At 42.5% G+C, this 22,193-nt stretch overlaps 1 long non-coding RNA gene across 1 annotated transcript; it reads right to left on the bottom strand.

The window, feature by feature from the left end:
• Positions 1-3,525: 3,525 nt before the first annotated feature.
• On the bottom strand, positions 3,526-17,593 carry LOC138292871 (uncharacterized). Its single transcript, XR_011202832.1, has 2 exons — positions 17,392-17,593; positions 3,526-4,922 (listed from the first exon to the last, which is right to left on the bottom strand). It is a non-coding gene; the product is annotated as an uncharacterized lncRNA (long non-coding RNA).
• Between the last annotated feature and the right edge of the window lie 4,600 nt (positions 17,594-22,193).

Raw genomic sequence — 22,193 nt, 5'->3', positions numbered from 1 at the left:
CGCAGTGGGCGTCAAATAATGGACTAAGAGATATATGGAGGGTGCATCACCCCACTCACCGCGAGTACTCTTACTTCTCCCCAGTCCATACACTGCATACTAGGATAGATATATTCTTTGTATCCGCCACCGTTAATCACAAAATATGCTTATCCGAATACTTAGCACGCACAATATCAGATCACAACCCATTATGCCTAACGTTGGCATGGGGACACATACAAACTCGGATACCAACATGGCGTTTGCAACCAGAAGCCCTCCTAGATCCTCCTTTTCAAAAAGATTTCTCCAAAAGTTTAACCGATTACTTTCTATCAAATAAAAATACAACCTCATCCTGTGCCATAGAATGGGACGCTCATAAAGTGGTGATAAGGGGTCACTGCCTTTCGGCCACGGTAGGGGTCAGAAAGGTACTCATTAAGGAATTACAAGACTTAGAAATAAAGCTCCGCAATGCAGAAAATGCAAACGATAATAGCGAACCCGCATTAGCAACACTACATTTGCTTAGGGCTTCTCACAAGGAGGCAGACAACAGACTGGGTAAGCACGATTACAGACACTATATGACCAGACAACACGCTGAAGGTGACAGATCTGGTAGATTATTAGCTTGTCTGACTCGGCAACCATCACAACCAACACCCATTGGCGCAATACGCCTAAATCCTGACACAATCGTTAATACCCAAGCAGGCATAAACAATGCCTTCTCCACATATTATCGGACCCTATATACGCCTCCTCCACCACCTCCAGAGCAACATATTATCAACACACTAAGCCTGGTCCCCCAAAGTCAACTTATCCTTGACAACACCGCCACTCTAGATGCCCCCGTTACTATTGAAGAGGTGCGCCTTGCATTATCACAAATAGCACGTAATAAAACGCCCGGCTCAGACGGTTTACCGATAGAATACTACAATTCCCATGCTTCCCTTTTATTACACCCACTAACAGAAGTATTCAACGAAGCACACCATAAATTACAATTGCCGGACTCAATGAGCGAAGCACTGATAGTCGTCCTCCCCAAAACAGGCCGCGACCCTCTAGATGTCAAATCATACAGGCCGCTCTCCTTGCTGAACACAGACTGCAAACTATTAGGTAAAATACTCGCAAACCGTCTCCTCCCTTATTTATCGACTTTGATACACCATGATCAATCAGGCTTTATTCCTGGCAGAAGCACCTTCCTGAACATTAGGAGACTCTTACACATAATACACAGTAATACAAACTCAGTAGAAGTGGCCCTATCTTTAGATATAGAAAAAGTATTCGACACACTTAGTTGGAACTATCTGTTACACACTCTTAAAGCGTTCGGCTTTGGTGTCGGTTTCATTAACTGGATCAGGACGCTTTACTCCAGGCCCACTGCCCGTGTCAAAAATGGACGAGTTATCTCTGAAGCATTCCCCATAGGCAGAGGCACCAGACAGGGCTGCCCATTATCCCTATTGTTGTTCACTATTGCTATGGAGCCACTATTGATTAAATTACGGAGCTATGCACACATATGGGGTATACCGGAGGCTAAGACCCACCACGTCGTATCTATGTACGCAGATGACACCTTAATATATCTGCGTGACCATTCAGCCTATATGGCTGAGGCCCTGCAGTTACTGGACTCCTTCGCTATCGCCTCTGGACTGCACGTCAATTGGTCCAAATCAAGCATATTCCCCATTTCTCCATCCCCGGTAGCTCACCATGGGGGTCATTCTGACCTTGGCGGTCTTTTCGCAAGACCGCCGAGTTACCGCCGCGGTGAAGACCGCCGACCGCGGCGGTATGCCGCTGTGCGCATTCCGACCGCTGGGAGCGTTCCGCCGGAAAACCGCCAGCAGCCACACTGGCGGTCGGCGGGAAAGTGGAGACTGGTCAACCTCCACCGCCACGCCAGCAGAACACCGCCCACAGAATTACGACCCACATTTCTGTGTGGCGGTCTTCTGTTGGCGGTCTTCTGTTGGCGGTCACCTCCCCATGGCTCCTGTCGCCTCCCGGAGGACCAACGCACAAGGTAAGTTGATCGTCCGTGAGGGGAGGGGGTGGGGGGGTGTTGTGTGATGTGTGCGTGCATGGGGGTGTGCGTGTGAGTGTGTAGAGGGGGTGTGTGAGTGCGTGCATGCGGGCGGGGAGTGCTGCTGTGCCTATGGGCAATGTGTGTAGTTCAGCGGGTGCGCATGTCGGCATGTATGTGTGCGGGTATGTGTCCCCGTTGTGTATGTGTGTGTGTGTAGGGGGTGTGTATATGTGCATGTTGGGGTGTGTGCATGTCGGGGTGCGTGTATGTGCATGTTGGGGTGGGGGTGGGGAGGGGGTTCGTACCACCTCTGGGGGGCGGCAGGGGGGTGGAGGGTGTGGGAGGAGGACTCGGGGGGCAGTGGGGGGTGGGGGAGACTGAGGTACTGGGTTTTTCAGAACCGGTACTGATCCGGTAACCCAGCGGTGCCAGGGTACACCCAAAGACCTCGGGTACTTTCCTGATTCAGACTACAGAAACTCAGAGTCTTCTAGGTGAAGTCAAAGATCGAATTTATTGGCTGCAACCAATTGACAAGTGTCCTAGAAGTACAACAGCACGATTTGTATGTTCTCAGGAGACTGTGTTTCAATGCAAAGTCAGGTTTCCTTATATACAGTTTTTTAAGCTTCAGGCAAACATTCTTGACATTTTGGTTGGTCATTCACATGTTTTTACTACAAAGGAAAAAACAGTGTCATGATGAAACCTTATATTTCATGTCATCCAACCCATAATAAATTACCCGGCAAGGCCTAGTATTTTACATCAGATAAGTGTGGACCCCCAATAAAAACGGGCACCTCCCCCTCGTAAAGTAAGAAGAAGAAAAGAGCAGGTGCAGGTGTGAGCAAGATTAGGCAGGGTGTGTGAGCGATAATAAGGGTTTTATAGCATGGTGTGCCTTGATGCTATCTGATTCGGCCACTGGGAGAGGGACTGACCAAACAGGTTTGGCCTGAGGCAATGGTTCCAGCTTGCCCAGGCCAGAGAGAAGTCAATCAAGGTGTACGTGTCCTTGGAATCAAATCTGACTGTATTATAAGCCTATGTGAGGGCAACTTTTAAAAATGGCTGCTGTGTATAAAATGGGAGCCACGAGTGCAGGACGAAAATGGCGATTTCGAGGTGAAAACGCTGCTGGAATTGAGCGAAAATGCTCATGCTTAGTGTACTAGTCATTATCGGTCTTTTGATACTAAAATCGTACTGCTGTGGCAAAGTAAATTACATGGGTCCAGAATTTTTAGAACCACAAACCCTCCTTTTGCCCTTACATAGGCAATAAACCTATTCTCATGCTAATCTGAGTCCAGGCTATGTTTATAAGGCCATGGAGATGTTGCTGGAGCAAAATTCTAGTACTTGGTAACTCTCTCTGGACAGGTCTCCTCGAACATGAAGTAGCACAAAAAGGCCACATATGGCAGGACAAAATAAGGAATACCTCTATCTGCAGTAGGTGGCATAAGATCACACACCCAACAATTAGTGATGTTCACTACTAACTAGAGTTGATGCAGAAGCTGTACAAAAGAATTGCTTACGAATTCTGATCTTCTAACCTGCTCATGTTCAGGAAAAGGGTGAAAAGAGTGCAAAGAAACAATAGTAGGAAAAGACATAGGTTGGGAAGTGGGTGCAGAAGTCAATTGAGTAGAGAAAAACAATCCTACCCATAAATGACAACGTCATGTTTAAAAGACACTAGAAAGCACGTTATTAAGAACATATAGACAACGGGAGAAAGTAGTGACCACTATGAAATAATAATTTTTCACAACCCTAACCAAAAAGCAAATCCTAAAATTATCTAGTAACATTTTTAGGGCTCCTCTGCATTTCAGTAATTTTTGTATGTTCAGGTGGAACAGTGGTGACTCTCATCAATGCTCTAAGGTGAAAAGGGGGTACTCTTTCCACAGAAAATTGACTTTATTCTGCTTTTACTAAACAGAATAGTACTTTAAAACAATGCCAGCAAAACAATCAGTCTCCTAACACTTAGTCTATACAATCACACGGAAACCTCTTGTGAAACCAACTATGCCCAGAGTCCGTTCAAAAAGCCTCTCTGGCAGGCTTCTATTGTCCATCAAATTTTCTTTTGTTGTTTTCTTTCGCGTGGGCCTCTCAATTCAGGCCTCTTCGTGAGAAAATACTGCTTAGTTGGAGTGCCCTCCTGGCAAACACCCACAGCTCACTCGAAAGTCTCAATGTCTTAAAGCAATGCACCAGTGTCTCTCCTCTGTGGCAGACACTACAAACAATGTGCTCTTCATTGATCAAGGGCACAAATCATCTCGTGCAGAGGCAAGCACCATTAATTGGGAAATAGCTCAAGCTCAGCAGCACTTTCAGACTCCAACACTCATTATTTAGTGTCAGAGGACGCTCAAACTGCTCTTTCATGGGCACCACAATATAGTGCCTTTTTCCAAACTTGAAATCTCCGGTGCACTGCCCTTCTTCCGTTGGAGCAAAGAAAAGGGGGTGTGTGGCCAAAACTCAGGCCAAGGGGCTCAAGGGATTGCACACTGTCAGAGGTTACCAGCACATGACAGGTAGAGAAATGAAACCTCAAAACAGCTCTGCCATCAACAACAGGAATCCTTCTCTTTAGCTCTTTTACACTGAAACTTTGGTTTTGTGATGTCCAACGCCGTCTGATGGAGCAAGTACGATACCATGCGCTGGCGATCGCTGTCCAGCTTTGCTACTTTCTGGGTGCTGAGACTGTAGGGCCAAGATGTCTGTCTTTCATCTGTAGCTGTCACTGATGGGAATTAGGCTTAAATCAATGTCCTGCAGGTTATTATGACTTGATACCCGCAGAATCTAGTGACGTAGGAAATGTGCCACAGTTGTTAGTTTCCTTCAATTTAGTAAAAAAAAAAAAACAGTTCATGGTTTTTAACAAGGGGACTGCAAGCAGGTGGTCTGCAATCTTCAAAGGAGTAGCCATACACCATGGGCATAAAATACAAAGACAAAGGCAGAAGGGCAAAACAGGGTCTCTAGCATCTTTAATTGGGTTCTCTCCATTATTCTCTGCCATCTATAGCTACATGAGAATTCTATCTGAATGGATTTCCTCACACAGTGGCATTGTGTAATGGGGTAAACACATATTTGCCTCAATGATTAAGTCTAGGTGTTCCTCCTTACCTTAGAACATCTCAATAGAGAAATCACATGATACCGATTATCAGGGACATGTAGAAACCTTCCTTTAAAAACTGTGCATCAGGTGCACTATGCAATACACAGGCTAATAGTCAAATGTGCAAACAAAAAGACAAGAACTAGAGGGTCCTGATATTTGCATGATTAGGACACATCTGATCCCACCAAAAATTAAAGTAGCAGGAATAGAAGGGAACCGAAAACCAAATTAAAATACACATTGAAAATTCGTCATGTTCAAAAAGGTAAACATAAGATATCTCCTATTGAGATGGAAAACTTGTCTTACTATAATATTGAGTCAGTTAACCAGTCTATCGCTACCCTGACAGTCAGACTGGAAAACATTGAAGCAGGCCTAAGGCAAATTCTTGAAAACCAGTCTGGTCATACCAAAGGGAATTATACATAACATGGGGGTCCCTGGTACATCACTGCAGTCTGGAAATGTGAACCTGAACAATACATCAATAATAATAAAAGGGCTGACTGGTGAAAGGAATTCGAAAAAGAGAAATGGGACTAGGACATAGCTAAAATCTCAATAACTAAGCATGATGCGACATTGGTCAGGGGAAGTAACAAAAGAAAAAATCTATAGGAAGAACAAAAAAAATTATTTGGGTGATAGTCAGGCATGTGACACAACACCGAGAGTACGGGTGATACACAAAGGCCAAAGTTACACAAATTTTAACTCTACCGTTGGCGACTACAACATATACAGTACTCCTAGCTAATGTTTCAGTTCCTTCTTCAGGAAAAAATGAAAACCTGGTTTTCTTTTAAGGAACGAAAGCCATATGCTACTTAGGAAACACAACATCATTAACTAATGTAATATAGAAATTAGGCCACCTTGAGTCACAGATCTATAATTTCATCCTTAGGTCCAATCAAGGATACATAAATGTAGGGCTGCCTGTTCCTTTAAGGGAAGGGGCAGTAACGTGACTAACTGCAGGTGACACACTTTGATCCTGTATATCTCTTTTTATTTTCCTTCAATACCATTATAGCCAAATAGACATTCACTGGTGAAGTGTTGTCTTTTATGTTCACAGCATGAAATATCATTATCTGTGGAATTTAGTAACCAGAACAAGTTCAACCAACTGTTGCGTAGCGATGGGCATCGTCATGACCATTCCCTCACAACACAGGGGAGCGTGTAATAGTATCAAAAGCAGCAACAAACATGCAAAAAACAAATAAAAAATAATAAAAACGCACAAAACGTCAAGCCATCAGATATACTTGCTGTGTATCAAGCACAAAAAGCATAGACAAAACAATAGCATGTGTGAATAAGCGGTGACACACAACACCATGTCATGTACTTTATGCACTGTAAACCTGCAGCCCAAAACCCAATATTTGGGCCTGTTTAATTTGTCAGGTTTAAAATCCTTACCCTCCTTTTGACAGTAGATCACCAGGCAATGGAAATCTGCTGTCAAATATAACTTTACTGTTTCTCTTCTAACATACAGGACCAGCAAGAACAATTCATGATAGGACCAAATACATGAAAATAAATTTCCATTACTTAACTGTTACCCTCTTGTCAGTTACTTCGCAACATCAAGCCACCTTAGTTTTACCTTTCTAAAAGTAAAAATTGTTACACTGACACTCCATATTAATTTGGCACCTACAATTTCCACTGTGAAAAATAAGTCTTAATTAGCAAATCGTTCTCATTAAGGCATGTAGACTTCAAAATTTGAGAAAAGGGCTGCATCTTATTTTCTGCCTAAGACTTAATGCAACACTTCGTTTTCTGTCAAATAAAAGCAACTAGCAGGCATCATTTTATTTTTTTAGAGCAGAGACACAAATGTATCAGTTCTGCAGAGCATTTAACATGATGTTGGGACTTTCGAAGAAACCCCTTATTTTTATATTTTCCCTTTGAAATTAAGTTCTTTAATTGTATTGATGTTCTTCTGGAGAAACCAGAAATCCCACTTTTAGAGGCCGGTAGGGTCATTCTGCATTTTACAGAGACAAGGCCCTAATTTAAAATGTCACAAGTGTCAACACGACAGCCTCCTCCATTGTTTATGGGAAAACTAAAGATAGCATCTCAGCAGCATGACTTGAGCCAGCCTCTGTAGCTCTCCTAGCTTCTGCCACTCTGAATCTGTCAAAGACAGTAGGCCTTTCTATTTTCCTTCTAACCTGCAATAATTCACTCTATTTAAAAAATATATTTTTTCCTTTTTAGGCGCTAAAAAAAACTATCTCTATTTCCAGATTATTAAACTACATTTACTGTGAATAATTCACAAACCTTAATAACACACATACCAGTTGTTAGAATAAATGCTTGTTGCAATCCCATGCAATGGTACATATTTCATCAACCTCGAATGAATGAACGTCTCAGTAGGCCCAGCTGAAGTTAGAACCTTCAACCTTGATATTAAAACAAGCCTTTGTACTGGCACATTGACTCATTGAATCATAAGAAGGCACAACCTGCAAATATATATCAAACCTAAATGTATGCATTTACTGAAGCCTGAGACACTTTAAAAAGTACTCTGAATGAAAGAAAATGCAGTTTAAACAGTGCTTTTGCCCAAAATCGACTTTGATATTTTAGGCATTAAAAAATCAATATCCTACAATTTTCTTGCATAATATGCATTACCAGAATGTCTATTACACAATCCATGAGTCAGCCATTGAAAATATTAACTTATACTTTATAGAAATGAGCTTGTTTGCTCCTGCGCCAAGGGAAAATTGCACATACAAATGTCATTTTAGTGGTGCAACATAACTTAAATTAAATTTTAATGTTAGGAGGTCATAGTATAGGTATTAAGCTTTATAAATATTAAAAAACGATTTTGAAAGGCACTTATTTTTTTAAATAATTTTTCCATAATTAATAATTTTCTTTAAAAAAAAAAAAAAAAAACAATTATTCTTTTTTTTGTGATAATTCCACATATAAAAGCAAGCTGCATCCCTTGCCTATTATTTGGGATACATTAACTCACAAGCCTAAGCGCATAAGCCTAACTTGAAATGCGTCACATTTTTGCGCCACTTTCATTTAAAAGGAAGGTTCTGCAAAATTCCACCCATGTTTAACTGGGAAAGTGCTGGCTGAATTGAAAATAGATAATTTAGTTTTTTTTGGGGGGGGGCCCTATTTATATCTATTGAATGTGTTTTCTAATTTATTAAGCATTTAACGGCAGTTTTGTATATGTGCACAATTGCTCATTCTATAAATTAAGGAGCAACATATAGCTATGTTAGCACATCACATGGTTCATTTCTGGATTTTTTCTAAGTTTCTACTTAATATTAATTAACCAACATTTTACTTAACAAACTGTAAACATCAAGAAGACCCACAAACACACATTGAGCTCATTTCAGATATAAACAGAAAACACTCAGTACACATAATACAGCGCGCTTTAGCCATTTTTCATAAATAGCGCCGTCGCAATTTACTTACAGAACCGTTTGCAGATCCTAGTTGTAAGTCATATTTACAAGAAAAAAAAAGAAAACTTTTCTCAATTATTTCCAAGAATAGCGGACCCATACTTTATTAAACGTGATGGGGCCCACTCCGTGCTTCACATATAGTTCATAGGTTGGAGTTCCAATCGGAGGAACCGGACATGAGTCCTCCAACCGGGAGTCCCTTTTACAACCAAGACAAAACAAATTTCCAAGTCTGCTAAGACCAGGCATCTTCGCTCACTAGTCTAGCTTCAAACTTCAAAGGATTATCGTTTACGATAGTCTCGTGAATACACGAGTCCTTCGGCTTTGGTACTTGCAAGTTCCAAATCAAAGTGATCCCAAAGGGATACCAAACCAAATGTCCAACTAAGGACCAAACCAAGTGTCCAACTAAGGACCAAACCAAGTGTCCAACTAAGGACTGGGAGACGCTCCACTTATACTTAACTGAAAATATCAATGACGTCACCAGAAGACTCGTCTTATCGTTTCGCTCTACCAAAAATCAAGGGTCCAAATCAGGGCGATAGCCAGGGCAGCAGTCCTTCATAGCCGCCGGGAAGCGGGGAACCTCGCAACAAAGACTTTCGGACCACGTCGACATGCAGGGGTCGATGAAGTGGCGGCCTTCCTCCAGAATTTTCACACGAAGCTCCCCACGGACCTCAGGCTTGGACCGGTACCGCTGGTATCGCCCCACGTTGGGCGCCAACTGAGGTACTGGGTTTTTCAGAACCGGTACTGATCCGGTAACCCAGCGGTGCCAGGGTACACCCAAAGACCTCGGGTACTTTCCTGATTCAGACTACAGAAACTCAGAGTCTTCTAGGTGAAGTCAAAGATCGAATTTATTGGCTGCAACCAATTGACAAGTGTCCTAGAAGTACAACAGCACGATTTGTATGTTCTCAGGAGACTGTGTTTCAATGCAAAGTCAGGTTTCCTTATATACAGTTTTTTAAGCTTCAGGCAAACATTCTTGACATTTTGGTTGGTCATTCACATGTTTTTACTACAAAGGAAAAAACAGTGTCATGATGAAACCTTATATTTCATGTCATCCAACCCATAATAAATTACCCGGCAAGGCCTAGTATTTTACATCAGATAAGTGTGGACCCCCAATAAAAACGGGCACCTCCCCCTCGTAAAGTAAGAAGAAGAAAAGAGCAGGTGCAGGTGTGAGCAAGATTAGGCAGGGTGTGTGAGCGATAATAAGGGTTTTATAGCATGGTGTGCCTTGATGCTATCTGATTCGGCCACTGGGAGAGGGACTGACCAAACAGGTTTGGCCTGAGGCAATGGTTCCAGCTTGCCCAGGCCAGAGAGAAGTCAATCAAGGTGTACGTGTCCTTGGAATCAAATCTGACTGTATTATAAGCCTATGTGAGGGCAACTTTTAAAAATGGCTGCTGTGTATAAAATGGGAGCCACGAGTGCAGGACGAAAATGGCGATTTCGAGGTGAAAACGCTGCTGGAATTGAGCGAAAATGCTCATGCTTAGTGTACTAGTCATTATCGGTCTTTTGATACTAAAATCGTACTGCTGTGGCAAAGTAAATTACATGGGTCCAGAATTTTTAGAACCACAAGACCCCTATCAGTGCCAGGGAAGGAATTCCCTGGCCCCGATAGTGCCTACCGCCATGGTTCGCATGGCGGTTCCCGACCGCCAGAAACCGCGGCGGTAAGCAGGGTCATGATACCGTTGGCGGTCTTGGGTCGACCGCCGGACCGGAGTGCGCAGACTCCAGCCCGTCGGTCATGACCGCCGTGGCTGTCGGAGTGGGGAAGTGGCGGTCGATCGCGGCGGTGACCGCCGCGGTCAGAATGCCATTTATTTGACCGCCGGTCTGTTCGCGGTCCGACCGCCGCCTCTCCGCCGACCGCTAAGGTCAGAATGAGGGCCCATATGTCGCTACCGCAATACAAATTGCCCTGGTCACATATAACCTTTAAATATCTGGGTGTGCAGATTTATCACTCTATCACGGATCTAAAAGAAGGAAACATAGACAGAATCCTTGGCTCCGTTCACGGCTCAATTCCCTTCTGGAGCTCACTTCCCCTGTCTCCAATGGGCCGTGTGGCGATAACCAAAATGCTTATCCTTCCAAGGTTTCTATACCACTTTACAGCTCTCCCGCTGTGCTTACCGCGTTCCTTCTTTAATAAGCTGAAATCAATACTAACGGATTTACTCTGGGGTAAAGACAGACGCAGAGTGGCGCTGTCAATAACGCAACATCCGCAGGAGATGGGTGGATTGGGAATGCCTAACTTGGAAAGATATTATGCAGCCGCCCAATTATCATGGCTGTCTACATGGCTATGTGACACTCCGTCGGCCGAAAGCAGGATGTTACAGACACATATACCATCACAGAGGCTGCTACTCTCGATACTAACTAGCACCCCCCATATGTCTCCCAGACTAATATTACTAGAGGCAGCCCGATTCTGCTGGAGCAGATATGTCCAAACTAAGCCCACATCTTTCCCCTACTCGCCTCTGCTGCCACTACTTCAACTGCCGGATACCCAAATCCTGTCAATACACCATGATACACGCGAAATGAACATGCTCCAACTGGGTGACTTATACTCTCGCTCCGCGTTGCGCACTTTCGCTGAACTGGTAACTGCAGGCACTATGCAAAATGGAGCCTTCCTAACATTTAATGCCATAAGGCTATTGCTCAATAAGATCTGGGGCGCAGGAGACTCGGAACCTCCTGAATCCCGCTGCTCACCACTATACTAACTATTGGCAGCTCAAAGAGCATTATTACCACATTATATAAAGCATTGCTTGAAGCAATATGCACAACACTGCCACACACAAAGGCGCGTTGGGACGCTGTCCTTCCTACCCCACTACCACAGAAGACCTGGGTCACTGCCCTCACAACAATAAAATCAATATCCCGTAATACTCGCCTACGGTACACTCAATTTAATTATCTTCACCAATCATATTTATCACCAGCCTGCATCCAAAAAATCTACCCCCATACAACACCAACATGCCCTAGATGCGCTACACCAGCAGCTGATTTCTATCATATGGTTTGGAAGTGCCATTCCATAAACTCGGCCTGGCAACACGTGACGGAGGTCACAGCAGAGATCTCATCCCACACCCTAGTGCCCACTCCTGATTCCTGCTTACTCGGCATAAGACAGCGTATTAAAGCAGACAAACATACGCACAGGTTTATCGACCTGGCTTTTGTGGTGTATAAACACTTTATAGCAATACATTGGAAAGCTCCACATGCTCCTTCCCACGTGACATGGCTACGTGATTTACATAGCCGCTCTCAGGCTGAAGCCCAGACACTTCACTTGCTACAACACAGAGGTCTTATCCTAGCTGGCCCGGAGGTCTGGGACACATTTGTGGTTGCAATGGAGGCCAGAGATGACATGTATCCCCCATGAACAGGTCTCAACCCATGGTACACCACAGCCTGTGCTGACGCTGTTAAGGCCGGGACTGCACAGCAGCAACTTCGGTTTGTCCTTAAACACACTCATTACTATTATCCTTCCTCTTCCTCGAAAGACATCTCTTACCTGTGCCCAATCACTCCCCACACGCTTATACATGCCTATAACACACAATCACAACAAGTAAAATAGTCCTGCCCCTGAACCCGTCAACACCACGGACACTCTTTACACCCCTGAAGTGATTACTATATTAGATACGGATATCGTCAATGTCTGGCCAGACCCCGTAAGCTGCAATCAGCCCTCATAACAGCTCGCATGTTAAATGTCACTGTATTCTCCTTTTACAACGCCCTTAACTCTCTCGCATTATTAAGATTAGCTGTTAAAGTTCTCCCTTCCTGATGTCCCCGCTTTCCTCTTCCATTTCCCCTCTCCCCTCCTTTCTTTTTCACACCTCTCGTAGTGGCAATGCTGTGTAAAATTATACAAGTATGTAAATGTATTGCAAAATAACGTACAGCTATTGTATTGATGTGTGCAGTTTGTGTTCAATAAACAGATTTTAAAAAAAAAAGTCACACACTGGAGGAAATTAGGTACTGTGTCTCTTACTAGTGGTGGTAAAAGTCATGCCATCCTCTCTGGGTGGTCCTGATGAACTTCCCCTCCTGAGGGGGGCTGGTGGATCCACGGTTTCAGGGACTGAGGTGGATGCAGGTATCTCCTGTGGCAGGGCCTCCCTTTCTGTTGCAGACAGATGTAGTGGACCACAGAATGGCATAGATTTTGCTGGAAAACCCTGCACATATGGACAAATATCACACATCACCCCAGTCAGAGAGCTCACGTTTGAGTTTAGAATCTGCACCTCTACATTGTGTTCCCTCTGCGACTGCTTCATATCCCAGAGCTCTGTAAGAACCTGGCCCCTAATGTTTTGGGAATAATGTAGGGATCCCAAAACTTGGTCAGTGGTGATGCGGGTAACAGTGAACCCAGTGGTCTCACTTTGCTGGCCCACATATTCCCTCCCACGACCCCGAACCCCATTACCATTTGCCCTAGACTCACTGTGCCTCATCCTACTGGATCCTGGCTGAACTGGAGGAGGTGGTGGTGTGGATTAAGAGCAGACAGGCCTGGGGGCACACGATTTGGATGATGTTCCTTCAGACACAGGATATGGAGGCATCCTGAGGCTGAGGTGTGGTAACAGCTGAGGTGGGAGATGTAGGTGTGGGCCAAGTGAGACTCACTGGAGCTATCTGCCCACACAGATGAGATGAACCAGGTAGCTTCTAATCTCCTGGAATAGCAGAATTGGAGTCCTCACTGAAGACTTTTCCTGTTCTGGAGTGGAGGAACTCTCAGAGGCAGATGGTTTTCCATGTACTCTGAGTGTTGCACCTAATATGTGTTACAAACAAAAATTGTAAAAGTCTGAATTATACATCAAATGACTATGGAGCTACAAATGAAGCAACCTAAAGAGTAAATTATGAATAGTATGATTAGACCTTTCAGTGGTTTTATGATAAATTACACAAACAGTTTAAGTTGCACACATGCAAACTTGAAAAAAGCAGGTAAAAAGATGTCCTGAAAAGGAAAAGATCACTTTGAAATTGTGCATTTAAGGCCACATTCAGAGAATCAGGCTGCTTGGGATAAAAAAAGGCATTTTCCTAATTAGAAAACCCTATTTTGTGATTCAGTAACCTATTACCGAATCGCAAAATAAGTTAGCGATTCAGTATCATGAAGGGGCGTGTTAAGGGCGTCCCTTTCTAATAGCGACTCGCAGTCATATATGCAAATGTTTTGCGATTTAAATCCCGTCACAAATTCACTTTTTAACACCCATTTTAAATTGGTGCTAACGTATTCGCAAATGGAATAAGGTCCCTAAGGGGTTCCTTCTCCTTTGTGAATGCATGCAAAAACGTTTTTATGGGTATATTACCCTTAAAAATGAGACTAAAACTTTATATTTTTCCAGTTCAAACGCATCCCATTTTCCTTTAAGGAAAACAGGATGCTTTTAAAATAAAAGATTGCTTTATTTAAAAACAATCACAGGCATGATGGTTAGCTGACCCCAGACGGCCACCATCCCTGTTCTTTTTGCGATTCCCAGTGGGTTGCAAATTGCGACCTACCTCATTAATATTAATGAGGTAGGTCTATTTACGACCCACTGGGATTCACAAAAGAAAATCAATGGAGTTACGTACATTTGGAATTACGATTTTCTAATTGCGATTTGCATGGACTTGCAATAATTCCTAACGTATGTGCATGTGGCCCTAAATATACTAAATATTCAACCCAACACAGTAGAGAAGAGAAATGAGAACTAAGGGCCAGATGTATCATGATTTCCAATAGCGATTACCAAATTTCGATTTTTTGCGAATCGCAATTAAGTAATCACTATTGGAATGTATGAAACTCCAGGAGCTTTATGTAGCGATCCGCAAGGGCTCGCAAATAGACCTACCTCATTAATGTTCATGAGGTAGTTTGCAATTTTCGACCCATTGTGAATGGCTACAATCACAGGGATGCTGGTCTGCGATTGCTTTTAAATAAAGCAATCCTTTTTTTTTTAATTAAATGCAGCCCGTTTTTATTTTGGGTTTTGGTTTTACATTTGGGCCATGAGAGCTTGGCTAACTCTCAAAATCATCCCATTTGGAATGGCGAGGACTGCACTTTTTGGAATTTGGGACGCTGCCATGAAGAAAAATCCACAAGACCTAGACACATCTGAAAACTAAACATCTGGGTTAGTCCAGCGTGGTGTGCTTCACACGCACCCCACACCATTTTCTTAACCAAAATGCCCTGCATACCTCCAACTTTGCTGGAAATCACACATTTTTCCCACATTTTTGTGATGGAACCTTCCGGAATCTACAAGAATCCACAAACTTCCTACCACCCAGCATTGTCTCATCTATACTTAAGCGATAAAAATTCTGCCCACTTGTCAGCCTAAAAATGTTTTTTTTCAAATTGCCCTTTTGGACACGCTTTGGTTCCCCCTCAATTTCAACATGTTTTTGGCTGTTCCCTGTTTTTCACTCTTTATATTTCAGCAAATGAATTGCTGTATACCCGGTGTAGAATGAAAACTCATTGCAAGGTGCAGCTCATTTATTGGCTCTGGGTACCTAGGGTTCTTGATGAACCTACAAGCCATATAAATCCCCACAACCAGAAGAGTCCAGCAGACGTAACAATATATTGCTTTAAAAAATCTGACATCGCAGGAAAAAGTTACATAGTAAAACAAGGAGAAAAATGGCTGTTTTTTCACCCCAATTTCAATATGTTTTTTATTTCAGCTGTTATTTTCTGTTGGAAAACCTTGTAGGATCTACACAAATAACCCCTTGCTAAATTCAGAATTATATCTATTTTCCAGACATACTTAGCTTTTCAGGATCCAGCATTGGTTTCATACCCATTTCTGTCACTAACTGGAAGGAGGCTGAAAGCACAAAAGATAGCAAAAATGGGGTATGTCCCAGTAAAATGTCAAAATTGTATTAACAAATGAGGTTTTGTGATTCAAGTCTGCCTGTTCCTGAAAGCTGGAAATATGGTGATTTTAGCACTGCAAACCCTTTGTTGATGCCATTTTGAGGGGAAAAAAACACAAGCCTTCTTCTACAGACCTTTTTTCCCATTTTTTTAAAAAACCCTAAATTTTCATTGTATTTTTGGCTAATTTTTCAGTCTCCTTCAGGGGAACCCACAAACTCGGGGTACCTCTAGAATCCATAGGATGTTGGAAGAAAAGGACACAAATTTGGCATGGGTAGCTTATGTGGACAAAAAGTTATGAGGGCCTAAGCGCGAACTTCCCCAAATAGCCAAAAATAAGGCCTGGCACCTGAGGGGGAAAAGGCCTGGCAGCGAAGGGGTTAAAGGAAAACGGGATGCGTTTACAAAAGAAAACTGAAAAGTTGACTGTAGGACCTCTGCCTGCTCTTCAAAAATGTTTTTGCATGCATTCACAAAGAGGAACGGGACTTGGGAACCTACTTTCAATAGGCGGTAAAATGCAAATATTTTGCAACCGCATTTGGGTCACAAAACATTCATACATACCTTTGCGATTCAGTATTAGGAAGGGATGCCCTTGACACACCCCTTCCTAATACCAAATCAAAATGTAGTTGCAATTCAATATTGCGATTTGGTAACAAATTACCAAATCGCAAATTGGACTTGATACATACCAAAATGCATTTTTGCGATCGCAAACGGAATCACAAAAATGTTTGATACATCCGGCCCTGAACTTTTCGAAGGCCTAACAGGCTTCACTTCATACTTGCATATAACTTAGAAGGATTAATAGTGTTAATCATTATATAAACATTTTAAAGTGCATTAGTAATCAATACAACTTATATCCAGCATACAGCATAACATGTATTTAAATCTTTAAATCAAAATACTTTGATTTGTGAAACCAATTACATCAATTCAATGAAATAACAAGAAAGGGACAACATACAGAATGAGATAAAATAAGGACATATTAATACATAGCATGAAATGGAGATTGATAAATACACTTTAACAAATGTGGGTTGGCGGGCCCTTGGGGGCCCTTGAGAGCATTGCATGCACTTGCCATGGGCATTGCAGGGGCCCCCATGCACAGCCCATCGCGCATTCCACTGCCCGAATTACGGGCAGTGGAATGCGCGAAAGGTGCTAATGCACCCGCAGCACCGCCACATTGGCACGGGCTCGCGTCAATGTTAAGGCCCTGTTTCTTGGATGTTGAAGTTAGTGATTAGAATGTCTAAGGATTCCTTAGCAACATGAATAGAATGGGAACGTCATGAAGGGAATGTTGGCATAGTTCAGTTGTTGTCTGGACTTGCCAGGGCTGGAAGTGTGTATCTGGATTTCCCATCGTGCACCAAATAAAGAAGGAAAAGAAGAGAGAAAGCAGTGTCTTTTCTTCAGTGGCGACGAGGGTGTCGAGCCAACCCTGGCAATATTCTGATATCGTCATTTTTAAGGACCCAAGAAGTTCGTTGTGTGAGGAGTTCAGAAGCGTGGAGAGGAACCTGATTTGTTCACATTATTCCGACCTCTTCATTAGCAAGACGGTCGGCAAGCATTTATTTCTGGCTGCGGAAGGTAATTGGCAAATATAAAGATTAGCGCTTACCTCGTGCTGCCGTTGACATGTTGCGTGCTTGTTTGTTTTTAACTTGAGGAAGCACAAAAGCTTTTCTGTCAGCGCGCACTAGTGGAAATCCCAGAACATTACGTGGTGACGCGTATCTGCGCGTCAAGGATTATTGTTGGTGATAACTAAGCAGCAGGTCACTATTCGCCTCAAGAGATAAGGCGAATCGTGACTGCTGACACAGAACGACGTGAAGCTACTCAAAGTAAACACTAGTCTGGATGTCACAAATCGCCTGTAGAAACAAGGCGGAGTGTGACTGTTGACACACAACGACATGGAGAAGTGTGAATGCTGTGTTTTCATCCAGCTGCCTTTTTTTTTTCTCCCTTGTTTGCCATCACACGCTTTGTTTCTGGGTGCAAAGTTTTTTTCTTCAGTCAAGGAGATTTCAAAATCCTATTTGGTGAAGTTTGTTTTCCTGCACGAGGCTTAGAAGTATAAACAAGTCGTTTGTGGGAAAGATAAACTATCTTAACATCGTTGAAGTACGAAAATTAGATGGTACAATCAGCTTGTCCCCTCTCCGCACAACACCGTCTTGCTCGGACAGTTCTGACCACACATTCTTATAATTTGCCAATTTGTCAACACACTCAACTAATTTGAACCAAGGCTTATCCAAATTTTCCTTCAACGCCTGCATCTCTACATCTTCTGCAACAGCTGTTTTCCATACTTCCTCAGTTATAGCTTTGACTTTCATATCTCGAATATCCCCCACCAACCAATCCTCATCATCTTCCTCACCAGTTCCCTCTAAAGGTAGTCTAGATAAACAGTCTGTATTCACATTCCTCACTCCTGGAATATACCTCACTGACAACGTATATTCTTGCAATCAGTACAACCACTTTACAATTCTAGATGACGCTCAACTGTTGGAATGTAGCTTTTATAATCAAAATTAACATGACATGCTTGCAAATTAACGCATAATGATGCCGCATAGAAAATGTATTAATGTGCTTTACTAAACGTGTGTTTGAAATGTGCCCACGGGGAGTGGTCACCAATGTATACGATGATAAATGAATTTGACTAATGATGAAATATTAATGTACTAATGTGTGATTTTGTATAAGTATTAAGAGTTAAATTGTAAGGTTTTGTTAATTAATCACTAGGCCATAGTTAGCATGAGTCGGGGCCTAGCTGCCCGGTTTCACATTAAGTGGGTTTTCTAACGTGCAATGTGCTGACTTGCTGAAGGACATGTAGCCGTACTTTTCCAGAAGCTAGAAGATGTGTGTAACTGTAGTAAATTCTTTCTCATGAGACTCGACTTGCTCAAGGAGACATTCTTGCCAAATGCAACAGTGTAAACGTGCAACAGGTACAAGGTCGTCTAAACTGGTTCAGACAATGGAACTACTGACTGGGACTGTGAGAGGACCGCGAGAACATGAAATCGTACCTGACATTCTACCCGTTGGAGACGTCAATTACAGGAGCCAATAAACTACGTGAGAACTGTTCTAGCATGACAATTCTAATGAGGTGATTACCTGATTATTGGATGAAGATAATGATGCACCAAAATGTGCCCAATTGGAAGGTAGGGGACTGTACAACAAGATCAATATAATTCTTGGACACAAAGAAGAATCAGCCATTTTTATTTTTTTTCCTTGCCATTCTTTGCTGTTATCCTAGCCATTCCATGCTGCCTTTTTGACGTAGCCTTTACGTGCCTTTTTGCTATTACCTAGCCACTTTGTCACTCTGACTTTGCTGATGGACTTCGCAAACCATCCTCACCTTACCTTGCCTTGCTGATTCATACTTTTCCTCCTTATGAGGGAAGTGTCCCTTATTACCTATCTTGCTGAACTTTGCTGTGTTTCCTGGCTGATGGCGAATCAACTGATGTCCTGAGGACAAAGACTGACTCTGTATGCTGACTCATTACGGAGGGTAACTATATGATAATGAAATTGTAATTGTCTGTTTGCCTTTTCTTCTAGGTACCAACTGCTATCTTTTGATAGAGACCCTAGTGAGATGTTTTCTAAATTTGTGTTACTAAATTGTTTTGCATGAAGCCCAACATGCTAATGCTAATTCGAGGTTAGTTGAGGAGTTCACTGAACAAACGCAAATAGACAAATGACCAAATCTATGCTTTGTTGAATAACGCACTAATGATACTCTGCTAAAGTTAATCCATGTTGACGTCGTGCTTTGTTCTAATGTTTATGATCTTTGCTTTAATGAAATCTTATTCGAGTTGCCATATTGTGACATTGTTGATGTGTTTTCTGGTATTGAGACTAATAAACTTACTGGTAGAATTGTAATCAATAGGGAATAAATATCATAAATCTACTAAATCTTGCATGATTATTCATGACTAAAAGTCATGGGGTTTTCAGATTCTTATTGATGACCTTAACTAATTTGATTGATTCGGTATTGTGAATATTGATGAGGTAATTGATCTATTGAGTAATATGTTGATTAGTTATCTCGTCTTAAGGAGACTTCAATCAGGGTCAAAAGATTCATCGGCCTAAAACGAGTCCCAGAGTGGATGAATTATCTAGATTGGGACATGAATAGAATGGGAACGTCATGAAGGGCATCTTAGCATAGTTCAGTTTTTGTCTGGACTTGCCAGGGTTGGATGTGTGTATCTGGATTACCCATCGTGCACCAAATAAAGAAGGAAAAGAAGAGAGAAAGCAGTGTTTTTTCTTCAGTGGCGACGATGGTGTCGAGCCAACCCTGGCAATATTCTGATATCGTCATTTTTAAGGACCCAAGAAGTTTGTCGTGTGAGGAGTTCAGAAGCGTGGAGCGGAACCTGATTTGTTCACATTATTCCGACCTCTTCATTAGCAAGATGGTCGGCAAGCATTTATTTCTGGCTGCGGAAGGTAATTGGCAAATATAAAGATTAGCGCTTACCTCGTGCTGCCGTTGACATGTTGCGTGCTTGTTTGTTTTTGATTTGAGAAAGCTCACAAGCTTTTCTGTCAGCACGCACTGGTGGAAATCCCGGAACATTACATGGTGACGCGTATCTGCGCGTCAAGGATTATTGTTGGTGATAACTAAGCAGCACCTCACTATTTGCCTCAAGAGATAAGGCGAATCGTGACTGCTGACACAGAACGACGTGAAGCTACTCAAAGTAAACACTAGTCTGGATGTCACAAATCGCCTGTAGAAACAAGGCGGAGTGTGACGGTTGACACACAACGACATGGAGAAGTGTGAATGCTGTTTTCATCCAGCGGCTTTTTTTTTTTTTCTCCCTTGTTTGCCATCATACGCTTTGTTTCTGGGTGCAAAGTTTTTTTCTTCAGTCAAGGAGAATTCAAAATCCTATTTGGTGAAGTTTGTTTTCCTGCACGAGGCTTAGAAGTATAAACAAGTCGTTTGTGGGAAAGTTAAACTATCTTAACATTGTTGAAGTACGAAAATTAGATGGTACAATCAGCTTGTCCCCTCTCCTCACAACACCATCTTGCTCGGACAGTTCTGACCACACATTCTTATAATTTGCCAATTTGTCAACACACTCAACTAACTTGAACCACGGCTTATCCAAATTTTCCTTCAACGCCTGCATCTCTACATCTTCTGCAACAGCTGTTTTGCATACTTCCTCAGTTATAGCTTTGACTTTCACATCTCGAATATCCCCCACCAACCAATCCTCATTATCTTCCTCACCAGTTCCCTCCAAAGGTAGTCTAGATAAACAGTCTGTATTCACATTCCTCACTCCTGGAACATACCTCACTGAGAACGTATATTCTTGCAATCAGTACAACCACTTTGCAATTCTAGACGATGCTCAACTGGCCCCTCTGGTAGTAAACAACTCAGTTAGTGGTTTATGATCGGTTCGCATTTCAAACCTCCTTCCCCATACATAATTCCTGAAATATTGAACTCCCCTCCAACATGCAAGTGCCTCCTTTTCAATTGCAGAATTCATCACTTCAGCACCCCTCAATGTTCTCGAAGCGAATGCCGCAACATGTTCTTTCCTGTTATGTACCTGCATTAGAACAGCCCCCAATCCATGCATACTTGCATCTGTTGACACAATAGTATGCCTCTGAGCTACAAAAGGTTTCAGTTGAACAGCATCAATAATGCTCCTTTTAATATCCTCAAACGCTCGTTGACACTCCTCCGTACAGACATACTTCTGACTCCTCTTCATTAATCCACGCAAGGGTTGCGCTACACCAGCAAAGTTTTTAACGAATTTGGCGTAGTACTCTGGCAATCTTAAGAATGATCTTAATTGATCTTTATCCACTGGACTGGGTGCTTTCTCAATTGATTCCAATAACTTTGTTTTTGGTTTAATCCCATTCCCAGAAATAGTATACCTCAGATATTCTACTGTGGAACATCCAAACTTACATTTACTCAACTCCGCCGTCAATCCGGCCTCTTCCAAAATTTGACACACTTTCCTCATAACATTATTATGTTCATCCATACTCTCTGCCCACACCAACACGTCATCTTGGAAAAACCTCATGTTCTCAACTTCTCCTAATAAACTCTGCATAACCCTCTGAAACACTGCCAAAGCAGATGCAAGACCAAATGGCATGCATCTGAACCTAAATGCACCTTCAGATGTAATGAAAGACGTAAGATGTTTTGACTCTGGGTGCAACATTATTGGTGGTAAGCACTCGATAAATCCAAAGTTGAAGACACTTTACCTCCTTGAATTCCGGCTAACTACTCATTAATGTTTGGTATGGGATGTCTGTCTATCCAGATATTGTCATTGAGATCTCTCAAAT

The sequence above is a fragment of the Pleurodeles waltl genome, chromosome 4_2 (genome assembly GCF_031143425.1).
Source record: "Pleurodeles waltl isolate 20211129_DDA chromosome 4_2, aPleWal1.hap1.20221129, whole genome shotgun sequence".
Lineage (NCBI taxonomy): Eukaryota > Metazoa > Chordata > Amphibia > Caudata > Salamandridae > Pleurodeles > Pleurodeles waltl.
Note: the sequence above shows the minus strand (reverse complement) of the source record. Positions and strands in the feature narration are given on the sequence as shown.